The 12,401-nt window shown below is 39.2% G+C and overlaps 1 pseudogene; it reads left to right on the top strand.

Annotated features, from left to right (window-relative positions):
* The first annotated feature begins 4,731 nt into the window (after positions 1-4,731).
* Positions 4,732-5,466, top strand: LOC127691940 (rRNA-processing protein FCF1 homolog; annotated as a pseudogene).
* The last annotated feature ends 6,935 nt before the right edge of the window (positions 5,467-12,401 follow it).

Raw genomic sequence — 12,401 nt, 5'->3', positions numbered from 1 at the left:
GTCTTTCATCCTAACAGAGCTGAGATTGTGGGGAAAGACAATAGGCTTGCTTCTAATTTGATGTTTCTGAGAGCTGCACAAAATAGGAATAAAACTGTATTCAAAAGTTGAAAAAGAACATGTAAATAGCAATAACAGAAATTTGTGATTAAACAATTAACAGAAAAGAGGCCCGTAAAGACATTAAAAGTATAAAGAGGAAGGCGCGTTCTGCTTTATCAGGATGTGCAGGAGCTGTTGTTTGAAACTGATTGAGCACCAGCCACGTGGGAGCATCTCTGCCAACAGCAGAGCTGGAAATAGTAACTTCCTAGTGGTATTGTTTTGGGGGCCATACAAAAACAAACAAACAAAAGCAAAGGAATGAAACCCCAAGAAAGCGTTAGGTAGCACAGATACAGATGTGGAAACAGAGGTGGAGGAAGACGATTGATATTGTCTGGCCCCCACATGCATGGGCAATTTCACACAAACACACACACACACACACACACACACACACACACACACACACACACCACACTCAGGATGTGTAGTTGAGCTCAAGGAATGCAGAAGAACTGGGGCCATAGAGATCAGACAAGAGCTTTGGAACAATAAGACTAAATTTGAATCTTTTCTTTAGTTATATTGAGGACTGTGGGTAACTAATTTATCTCCTTTGTATCTGTTTGTTTTTGAGACAAGGTCTTCCAATGTAGTCCTGACTGTCCCTGAACTTGCTATGAAGAAGGAGCTGGCCTCAAACTCACAAAGATCCACCTACATCTCTGCCTCCTGATTGCTGGGCTTCTTTATATCATCAAGCTTAAAATAATGTTTTGTGGGATGATGACTATTTAAAGTGAAAAAACACTTTAAACACTCCATAAAAGATAGTTATGATGTTAGCCCATCATTATATATATATATAATGTATTATATATATTATTGTATATAATGTATAATATATACATTATATACAATATATAATATATATTGTATAGTATATAATGTATTATATATAATGTATTATATATACATTATTGTATATAATGTATTATATATATACATATATATAATGTCATAAAGTATTTGAGGAAGAGGAATTCAGGGATCAAGGAGGACTGTACCAGTCAGTTAAGATCAGCTTTGTTCATTTGGCTCTAAGCCAAGCACATGTTCAGCTGCCAGTTAGAGTACCCACCAACTGCCTTCACCCTCTCCTCTCGTTAACAAATTCTTTAAAGTGGCATGGTGGAAGACATCCAGAGACATTCAGAGCCTGCCTATAATGGGCAATTTTGAGCATCCATGTTCTTGAAGGAATTCTAGTTTTGGACTTGCAAAGAGCAAAGGTGTTTGAAAGCCTGCACCCAACGCACCACCGGAGAACATTACTGTGACAGACACATTTGTTTTAATGTTTTGCTGAGGACTCCTCTGCACGCATAAAGGATGATACTGTTTTCCCTTATGGATAATAACAGAGGCAAGCCTGAGATTATGTAAGAATGGCTTAGGAGAGATAAGCATATTTTCTTGTGAGAGATGAAACCAGTTACAGAGGAGAGCCGGAACGAAGCGCTCTCCTGCAGCAGGGGACGTATTTGATGACCTGATGCAAATATTACACACTTTTGAAAGTGCTTGATACCACAAGTAGCACTTTGCAGTGTGTACTTCACTCAGCACATTTGCTATTTTATTTTAATGTATACGATTAGCACAGAAGAGGAGGATGTTATGAAGGAGAAATTATATAAAACATGGACGCTGTCTTGTGGAGAAGCAGAAACCCGAGGGATGAGCACCTTTTCCTTCCCATTTACAGCCAGAGGAACACAGTAGAGCTCAAACACACATGAGGAATAAATGGGGGCAACTTCTTACTAATAAATAGAATTTTTTAAAAAGGAGACTTTTCAGAGTAAAGTAAGCCTCTTGACATATAGAAGGGTCTCAAAATTTAGAAACTCGCTTTTATTAGCCTCATTCTTACAAGAAGAATGCATGATTGCTGACTAGTAGAATATTTATTGAGAACATACAATGCACCATGAATAATCTGATGAAAATTCTCTTAGCTTGCATCATAACACTTAAAAAGTATCTTTCAGTGGCTTTACCTTCCTTATTTCCTATAATAGATTTTTTGGTATAATTGTTCATGCTGAGGCAAACTTTCAGATCTCCCCTATGATCTTACCATTTGTCTCTTAGTTTCAAAGTCCCAGAAAACTCATACCAACATATCTAAGAAGCAGGCAATCGAAAAACAACAGAAACAAAGCCCAACCCAACCTGCACTAACGAGAACCCTCTTCAGAGCTCAGTGTGATAACCAGATACGATTTTTCTGTCAGGCTTCTGTGTGTCTCACCCCATAGTCCTTTGCATTTCCCTTTTGAATGTGGCACTTCAGGTCCCTGTCTCTTCTTTTCCAACTTTTCAGGTAAAACTTATCCTATGAATAGTGATCTGTGTTTTTACAAGCTGCTGTGGGTGGCTCAGGTCCTGGGTTACACGTCACACTTTAGGGAAGAGGAAGTGCCCTTTTTCTTGTTGGGGTGTGTTCTCTGATTCCATTGCTCTGTGGTTCTCTGGTTAGGGAACTTTCATTATATTTGTATAACGAATCCAACGTCACTTTTAGTATTAAAAAACCGCCCTAAACCATGGAAGTATATAAAGCTTTATGTTTCTATTTTTGTTCACATCTCTTAATTGCTGTCCAAAATATAAGTTTGAGTCAATAACAACAATAACCAAGTTTTATAACTCAGCCATCAGTTGTTACAAATAGATTTCCTATCGCAGGCTGATGAACCATATTGTTAATTGACAATTAAGACTGATGTGCATCTATTGGACTAGCTTTAATTAATTCTTACCCTTGGCTGATCAGTAAGTCTCCAGAGTGAGCAGACATGCTTATTTAGGGGCTAAGGGATGTGCTTATAGGTCTGGAGATGAATTAAGAGGACATCACACCCAAGATATTTGTGCCTTTTTTTTTTTATTATTTTTGAGAATGGTGAAGAAATGTGCTAGTATAGGACGGATAATGCAGAGTTCTTTCTACACTTAGTGATTTCATATTAACGATACAGCTGTCTTCTGCGGGAACCCACCCAAACACTTGGCAGAAGCAGAATACCAATGGTTCATTTCTAATTAAACTTGTTTATTTTATTCTTCTCTCAGGGTGTATATGGCCTTATTTCAGGTTTTGAGTTTCCCCTCCATAAGATACAAAGACCAATGTAGGAAAAAAAAATTGCAGAGAGAAGCTGTTTTCAAATATTCCAGACTCAAGTCTTTGGTTTGGCTTTTCTCATTCCTTGTCTTCATCAGTCTGTTCATCTCAGGTCCATGTGTAATTAATTGTCTTCTGCCCTTTGTAGTGTGCATATATGATAGTAGCATATTCCCCAGGAAATAATCTGCTCTCAGAAGCAGAAATATGGAACTGATACTGCTTTTCTCAAGCATCTTTACATTTAAAATCTTTTATTGTGTTTGCATTTAAAGGTGACATTCCATTTACTGAGAAATGAGAGAATATTTCTCTAATAATCTAATAGGTCCAGGGAACATAGAACTTCTGATTTAAAAACAATGTAATAGTGGATTATGGGTTTTATGAAGCCTGAAGTAGCCCTTACGGTTGTTTTGGGAGTTCTTTGGAATTTGCATAACTTTCTAATTGGAAGTAAACAATAGCACAATAGCACTGGGCAGCTGCCCAGAGAGTTGTTCCCCACAATACCCCACCCCCAAGAGCTTAATTCAGCTTTCAGAGTATAGCGTGCCTTGAAAAATTGCCTACTTATTTTGCTATTTTCTTCCATTCCTCTATAAGCTTAGCAGTTATATTGGAAGATAATTGGAGAAGGGCTGGAGAAATGGCTCTGAGGTTAAGAGCACTTATTACTCTTTCAGAGGCCCCAGGTTTAGTTCCCAGCACCCACATGGTGGTTTACAACAATTCATAACTCCAACCTCGGGGTATTCAATCCCTTCTTCTGACCTCCTCAGGTACCACACCCACTAAGGGTCCACATACAGGAATTCACACAAACTACTTACATGCATAAAATAAATAAATCTAAAAAAATGTTTTTAAAGGAAAATAATTGATGTATAGTGCTCTTTCTGCTCTTTCAGAGGAGCCAGATTTGGTCCTCAGCACCAGAATTGGGTGATTTACAGCTCTGGTGGGTCTGTCTGATAGACCTTATCTAGCCTCCAAGAAGACCTGCATTTATTTGTATACATACTGTCACACAGACACACATACATAAATGATAAGTTATTTCTTTGCCACTGGTGAAATGAGCCAATTCAACGCAGAGTAGATTATATTAAAGGCAGATTTATTGGGAGGTTTCTCTCAGGTGGGTGAGTTCACTGGCTCCAAGGATTAAATCCAGGGGAGTCTCCATAGGGAAAGCAAGAGGGGTTAGGGGAAGGAGAGACAGAGGACATTCATATGGTGAGAAGAGATGGAAGACAAGGTGGAGAAGGAAAAGAAAAAGAAAAAGAAGAAGGAGGAGGAGTAGGAGGAGGAGGAAGAGGAGGAGAAGGAGGAGAAAAGAAGGAGGAAAAGGAGGAGGAGGAGGACAAGGAGGAGGAAGAGAAGAAGGAGAAGAAGAAGAGGCCAAAAATGTCTGGATTACATAGGGAAGAACCATTGGGGGAACGGCAGCCTACCCCCTGGGCTGGAAACTTCAAGGTTGGAGCCAGGGTATGTCAGGTAAGTACCAAGCTCTGCTAGGAGAACCTGGAGGCCAGGTCTGCTTTGATATATAAAATATGCACTTCAATCCCTTGACCAACCCCCCCCCCCCAAACCAAATAAAATGAGGTGATTCTGGAAGAAACAGGAGCATTTGATGGACTGGAGGATGGAAAAGAAACAAGAAAATATGTGACTATAAAGTGAATGCTTGGTCTCAGAGATGAGAGACTTATAGAAAGGGATGCAAGCTGAAAGCTTAGCGTGGAAGAAGAGAAAGATCCTAGTGTTTTGAAGGGAAGAGAAGTCCCCTAACACTCTTCCTGATTACTTTTCTAGTATAGTACTCAACTGGGTTCACCTTGCCATATCCTTGTTGATACCAACTTTATCAACTTTTTTATGAAATCTTAATTGGCTTTGGACTTGGGGCTGTCAATAGTAGACTGTCTATATGCCAAATGTGTTCCTTGTATAACTGATTGTGTAATGGGAGAAATTGAGAAAAGGGTCGGAAGTATGGAGTGGCACTAAGGATAGCCAAGGATCTACAATTTGATTGGTTTCTATGGACACACAAAAGAAGCAATGCTGATGACTGCATGGTACAGAAAGTAACTCAACATAGATGCTATACTATGGCCATAGTTGTTCAGTACCTTAAAAGAAGAATCCAGAGATCCCTGAAATCCTATTATGTCAATATTGAATGGTTATTGGATGATTATGAAGCCCCTTGGTTCTAATTCTCTCTCTTTTTATTTTTTTGGTGTTTTTATTAGATATTTTCTTTATTTAAGTTTCAAATGTTACCCCTTTCCTCGTTTCCCCTCTGAAAACCCCTTATCCTATCTCCCCTCCCCCTGTTCACTAACCCACCCACTCCCGTTTTCCTGTCCTGGCATTCCCCTACACTGGGGCACTGAGCCTTTACATGTTCAAGAGCTTCTCCTTTCATTGATGTCTGATGAGGCCATCCTCTGATACCCATGCAGATGGAGCCATGGGTCCCTCCATATGTACTCTTTGGTTGGTGGTTTAGTCCCTGGGAGCTCTGGGGGGAACTGGTTGGTTCTAAGGACTGAGGGAAAAAAACCCTAATTTTAAACTGGTCTGAAAATAATAAAGTCCTATTGTGAAAAAATTGATTGTAAAGGACTCTCTACATTACATCTGCCCATAGAAACAAATGTCTGTGTCCCTCATTGCTGGATGCCACAGGAGGTTTCCTGTGCACATAGCCTGCTCAGCCCACCAAAGCTATCCTGCCATACCTGTTTTAGAAACAAGGTCAAAGAATAAGTTTTGATTTCCAAACTAACTCTCCAGGTCTTTTTCTCATTTGACAATATGATAACCAGATTACCTCTCACACAGTATGGGCAAATGAACAAACAAACATCGATTCTAAGTTGGCCCAGATGTTCTAAAATAGCTTCTTTTTAAAATTGTTTTGCACTTCCTTCTAGGGATATATGAAATAGTCAGGGGCAACTGAAGTCAGTCTGGTGACTTGAATGTCTTGCTGTAGACATTCAGCAGAGATGACCATGAACCTGCTCAACTACTCCGAGAATTGTTGCTCTTGAGTCAAATTTGCTTCTCTTCAGACAAGATTAATTTAAAAAGATAACAGATTCTTATTCTTTAGTCACGGTAAACCCAAGCTGCCAATGCCCCTTTATCCTGCTTTGAAACACAGACACACCATGTGGAAAGGTGGGTTGTTTTGGACAAGTGTAAACACCCAGCCATCAAAGAGCTTCCTGCGTTATTAGTAACACGAGTGCAGTCATGGAGTTCTGAGATGTGTACATATCCATCCAGGCTGAGGGAAATAGTGTAATTAATTTGAAGCTGTTATGATGTTTCAATTGATTTGGATCAGAAAAAAAGGAGAACAATTAAGAAGAATCAGAAAACAATATCCCTTTTAGTATTCTAAAGGGAAGAGAAAAATTAAATAGGAATTTAATTGAAAATTCTGATCTATGTGAGGGAAAGGGAAGGTTATATAAAAAGAATTCTTGACTTATTCTGGATGTACTAGTATTGGGCCAGCATCTACTGCAACATAAGTCTGGATGCCTGTGCTGGAAAAATGTCCTAAAGGATAGGAAGTTCAGGTTAGAAGTTGAAGTATTGAAGCAGGCTTAAGGATGTGTTGACTTGAATCCTTTGGGAACTGTTCTACCCGAGTGTTAGTTCTCAAAATTACTTTCCAGTGGGAACTATGAGATGTCATTATTTTAGTATAATTACGATCTCCTGTGGCTATTTGACCTTCTGAATGTAACCTTTAGCTATGAAGCTAAAGTTCATGTGCCTATGTTTATGGCTTATACCCTCTAACCCTGTTGTAACATGTAGTGTACTTCTTTAACAGAGAAAGCTCACTAATATGATTCAAAGCCAATTACAGAGGGAAAAATGTTTAAGTTAATATTTTAGACTTTACAAAACAACTCTGAAGACAAATCATTAAGAGTTACATGACCATAAAATAGCATCTTTCAATACAGTATCAGTTACTCTTTACTTAATTAATTATGCATTAATTATCTGCTATAATTATATATTACCTCTTGTTTATGTCTTCAGTTTTCACTAGAACAAGCAGGGGTTTCCTATGTCCACTATCTATATAATTTTCTCATGGGCACAGAGGTTCCATATATGAGAGCTTGGATCCTGCAAACCTTACTGGACTTGAACTGGAACCCAGCTGTACATATGGTAGGTTAGGATTATCATCCCGGCACTGGGGATTGGCATAGGGGTATTGGAGCCTTTCTCAATCTTTAGGATAATCTGAGCTACAAACTGCCTAAAAGCAAACAAAACAAGCCAGAATTTAGCTTCAAAAAGGAGTGAAGACAATAGTGTTTCTTCTGGAAACTATGGGATCTACTGCTTAACAATATGATTTAAAAATATTAATATGCCTATGAAGCATTGCAGAATATTTTTAATTCTTTAAAAGAAACTGAAATTTGTATTGAATCTGTTTTTCAAAATCGTGGGATTCTTTTTCATCTAAAGAGCATAGTTGTACAACCTCAAACCCCCTCATAGACCAGCTGATGAGACTGAGTTCTTTGCAAACATCTAAGAATATTAACATCAATAGGAAATAGATAAAAATACTATTTTATGGAGACAACCATCCTTGGCTTCTGGCTGGAGATGGACTACAGTCAAGAATGTGAAACTCACTTTTTAGTTTTAGTATTTTGTTTTTCTTGAATCCAAGGTGTTCGTTATCTTGGAAGAGACCATTTCTGGCAGGTCAGACGATGTGAAGAACTATTTGAGTTCATTGTATTGGGTGAGGCAGTAAGAAATGGTTCATGGTAATGTAATAAGTAAATTACAGAATATGAAAAACCTTGTCTATGTCATTACGACTGTTGTCTTGTGTAGTTATACAAGCCCAGGTCTATTCATCACGAGTCTGCTGTTAGCTGGTATTATATCTTTCCTCCACTCATTCTCAACCTTTCTCCTTTTGATGCCTAAAGGTGATTATCTAAGACCAGTTGTTGGTGGAGCATGGGAGAGTTTTTCTTGCATTTTTACCAACCTTTCACTGATGAAACAGCATGAAAAAAAAATCAACATCTGTCATTCACACAGCAAGATTGGTTGGAAATCTTGCAAATGACAAACTGTATTCTTGTTCCAATCAGTCAGCCTTTTTGCCCCCTCTAGATCAGGGTGATGTTGTTTGTCTTACCTTTATTCCTACAAGGTAGGGGAAGAGGAAAGGCAGGGGAGGTGAAAGAGAAAGGAAAAAGAGGAAGGGGGAGAGAGGTAGAGGGAAATGATTTTTGAGTTTTTTTTGAGTTACTTTTTTGTTGCTGTGATAAAACCATTTGACCAAGGCGACAGAAAAGAAGAGTTTATTTGAGCTTATAGTTCAAGAGGGATAGGACTCCATCACAACTGGAAACATAGTGGCCACCTGCAGACCTGGCAGCAGGAGGAGACAGTTAATGTCTTTAACCACAAGCACAACATAGATAGGGCCAACTGGAAGTCCTGTGACAGAAAACTTTACATCTCAAAGCTCACTCGCCTCGCCCCCAGTGATGCTCTTCCTCCCCATTAAACCCCAAATAGTGCCATCACCAGAGGATCAAGATTTAAAATGCGGGAGACTATGGGGTACAATCTCATTCAATCAGCATACTTTCCTTGACAGCAGAGTGTACTTTTAGGGGTTATCATTTATTCTGCCTTTTTTTAAAGCTTTTGCAAGTATTTAGTGTTTAGGGTGTTGCTATGGGTGACGGACATGAAGATGGCGTGTACATTTCAATGGATCAAGGCGGTATGGAGACTAAATTGCAATCATTTCTAAAAACTATTCCATTTTAAAAGGGCAAGTTTGGGTTTCCTGTAATTACATAATAAAAGAGACTTTAGGTTTAAGAAGCAGGAAATCCTAGCATCCATTCCCCCCAATCATCCCCGCCTTTCACATTTGTTCTTTCACTGAGTAACCATGTGAATATAGAGCCAAGGCCTGCTTACCTGGTCGCTAAGGCCTCTGTCGCCTTGGCAACTAAACTTTTCAGAGATTACAGGGAAAATGTTTTCTTCAGCCCCGGAGCTGTTTTAATACTTTCAAATGTCAGAAAAAAGGCATCTATAGTCCCACAGGTGTTGGTGTGAATAGGGGCAAGAGATACTATTTACAAACATGTTTAGCAGATTCTTCACCAGGAAGGAAGCAGTCTTCAAAACATGTACATAAATTTTAAAAATCAAAAGGAATGCCAATAAATTGTGGAGATTAAGCAGAGAGAGACATCCTTTTATAGCTGTCTAAAGGGATGAAACACTTTGGTTTCCTCCACCTATCAATATCATCATCATCATCATCATCCCCATTTAGTGAGATAGGGTCTCCCTATGTAGCTCTGCTTATCCTGGAACTCATTGTATAGATCACAAATGCCTTGAACCCACTGAAGTCTGCCTGACTTTGTCTCCTAGTGCTACTATGTCCAACCTCCCTACCCACTTTAGAGGTAATGGAAATTTGGTTTTGCAGTTGCTGTGAGTCACAGGAGTATACTCAAGAGGTTTATCTTGAGTATACACACATAAGCTTCATCCACCAAACAGCAGACATTTGGGGCCATCTTTAACCAGTTCTATCCTGGACCATTCTTTTAAATGACATGATATTTTAAAGACGATGGCTTTCATACACGCTCCAATCCCTGGGTCTTATTCTGCTCTCTTATCAGAATATCTGGTTGCACAAGAAGGAAGGACAGATAGTTTTTAGGTCTTTGTGTAGTTGTCAAGCTTTTTCTTGAATCACAGTCCTCCAAGGGCAAGCCATCTGGTCTCTGATGGGATTGCATGCTGACCAGTGCCCACACTGGGAGTCATTTTGAAGGATCCATTCAGTGTTGCTCTAGCCAGGCCACAGCTGTTTCTCCTTGCTGAGCTGATGCCATCTGGGTTTCCTCCAGTCCTGCTAATATTCCTAATGACAGTGATAAATACCTAATACACTAGGACAAAGTATGCGATGTGAACCTCAGCTGCATGTTCCTGGCCCACTTTGTCATACACAGAAGCTTGTGGACACATATGAGTCTTGTCCATATCTGCTAGGATCAGAGCTTATGCAGGAGAAATAAACTTGACCCTCCCTCTACTTGTATCTCATGTCAGAAAGACTCCTTTTCTCATGGCTGGCTCCAGATTGGTTAACCAGAAGTGTCTGTTCAGTATCTCATTTGGGAACTAGAATGAAGGGTCCCCAGTGTCTGTTTACCTTACCATATTTTGTGTGCCTCCAGACACTACTTATCTGGATAGACAAACAGAAAGCAATTATTTTACTCCATTCTTCTGCCTTATTTTTCTATCTAACTCTGTCTTAGAGAAACAAGATTCTCTTTTATTATCAATTTTTATTAATTTAAGTCATTTCCACTTTATGTTTTCAAACAACTACACTTTTATGCTTAAGTTTTAATGGGGAAGGCAAATTATTGGAGGATGGTGTAAGACAGACATTCTCTAATCAAGGGCATAGAACCTAAGGCTTTCCACATATTATACTTAACAGCTTTTGTGTACAATCATTACCATGACACGTCATGGGAGAAGCATAGAGGGCAAGAGGAGGCACAAAATGGAGGCATTATTAGATAGAGAAAGGACTTTAGACAACAAAGGTAAGTAGGGTGGAGCTCTACTGGACAATGAATTGTATCAAGATTTAAGGATTCCTTACAACAACATGGAGTATGTTGAGAAGAGAGGGAAGACTATGAGGGGGATGATAAAGCCAGAGACAAAAGTGGTTGCTCTGAGACATTACACTGTGTCTATACAGTTCCCATAGATCCTGCTGTGAGACACTACACAGTGTCTATACATTTCTCATTGACACTGCTTTTATGGTGTCTTCATATTTTGATGATTTGTATTTTCATTTATATTTAGTTCAATGCATTTGAAGAAATAAACTGGCTACATTTTACGTCACAGTGGAAAGCAAAGGGTGAATGGGACCAGAAGGAGTGCAAAGCCAAGAGGGTTTGAGAAAAGCATAGGGTTTTGGGGGGAGGGGCATGAAAGCATAAAGGATGATATTATTTGAAACTTAATGTATGAAGTTTATTTTCTCACTCAAAACATTGCCCATTTTCCTTAACATTAGTAAGAACTTCTCAGAGTGTCTGTCAAAGCTGAGTATCTACTATGCCTGTTGTAGTACTGTATGGGCCTTATACCCAAAAGCCCATTTTTTTCACCCTAAGTGTCTGGGTGGTTCAGAGATAGAATTTTCTAGCACAGAGGCCTGTGTTTGATTCCTGGCTGGGCAGATAATTACATGTAATTACAAGTCTGGCACGGGCAGTGAAGCCATGTTCCTCTTTATTGTCCATCAATGGGTCATGAGCTAAGTTCATTAGACTCTTCATGTGCCCTTGTCAAAGGAGTGGGACATGGCTAAGGGACCTATGCTACTGAGTTCTTAAGGAATAGAAGTCTCTTGTCCAACCACATTCATCCTTAAGGGTGATCAAGGTGCATCCTCAACCTCATTCCACCGAATATCAAGCCATTCATGAAAATCAGGCAAATAAGATCCAAAAAGTCGAAATTACTATAGAAGTGACCTATTAAGACATTCCTGTGAGGTCCTTTATTATCTTTCTGGGAAAATAATAGTCCATCACCATACAGAATATTACCAAAGCACATTGACAAGAAAGGCATCTTAATTAAAGATTCTATTGGAAACATATGTGAACCAGTCTAAAGTTTCAGGCCCCAGGGCAATAATAACCTTTCTATCCAATACATTTCTTATTTTTGTGAGCATTTAGTGTTTGGAGTATTGCTGTCTAATTGTACCAAGCACAGGGGAAAAGAACATCCACACAGTTTGCTTTACGTTTGATACAGCTTTAGAATGGGGGCATGACTGCAGGGCACAGGCTGTATAAAACTCATCCAACCCAACCTCTAGGACAGAATGAGCACAGATGAGACGCTCTGGCTGAGTCCCTGGGATATGGACAGGAGGATAGTGGGTCTTGAATGTGTGGGTCTTAAATTTGGTACTGAATGAGAATACTTATGTCATCCAAACCCAAATGTCTTCGAAAGGCCTAACAGATTCTTTATCTAGTCTCAGAAAGAG

This window comes from Apodemus sylvaticus, chromosome 9 (assembly GCF_947179515.1).
Source record: "Apodemus sylvaticus chromosome 9, mApoSyl1.1, whole genome shotgun sequence".
NCBI classification, from domain to species: domain Eukaryota; kingdom Metazoa; phylum Chordata; class Mammalia; order Rodentia; family Muridae; genus Apodemus; species Apodemus sylvaticus.
Note: the sequence above shows the minus strand (reverse complement) of the source record. Positions and strands in the feature narration are given on the sequence as shown.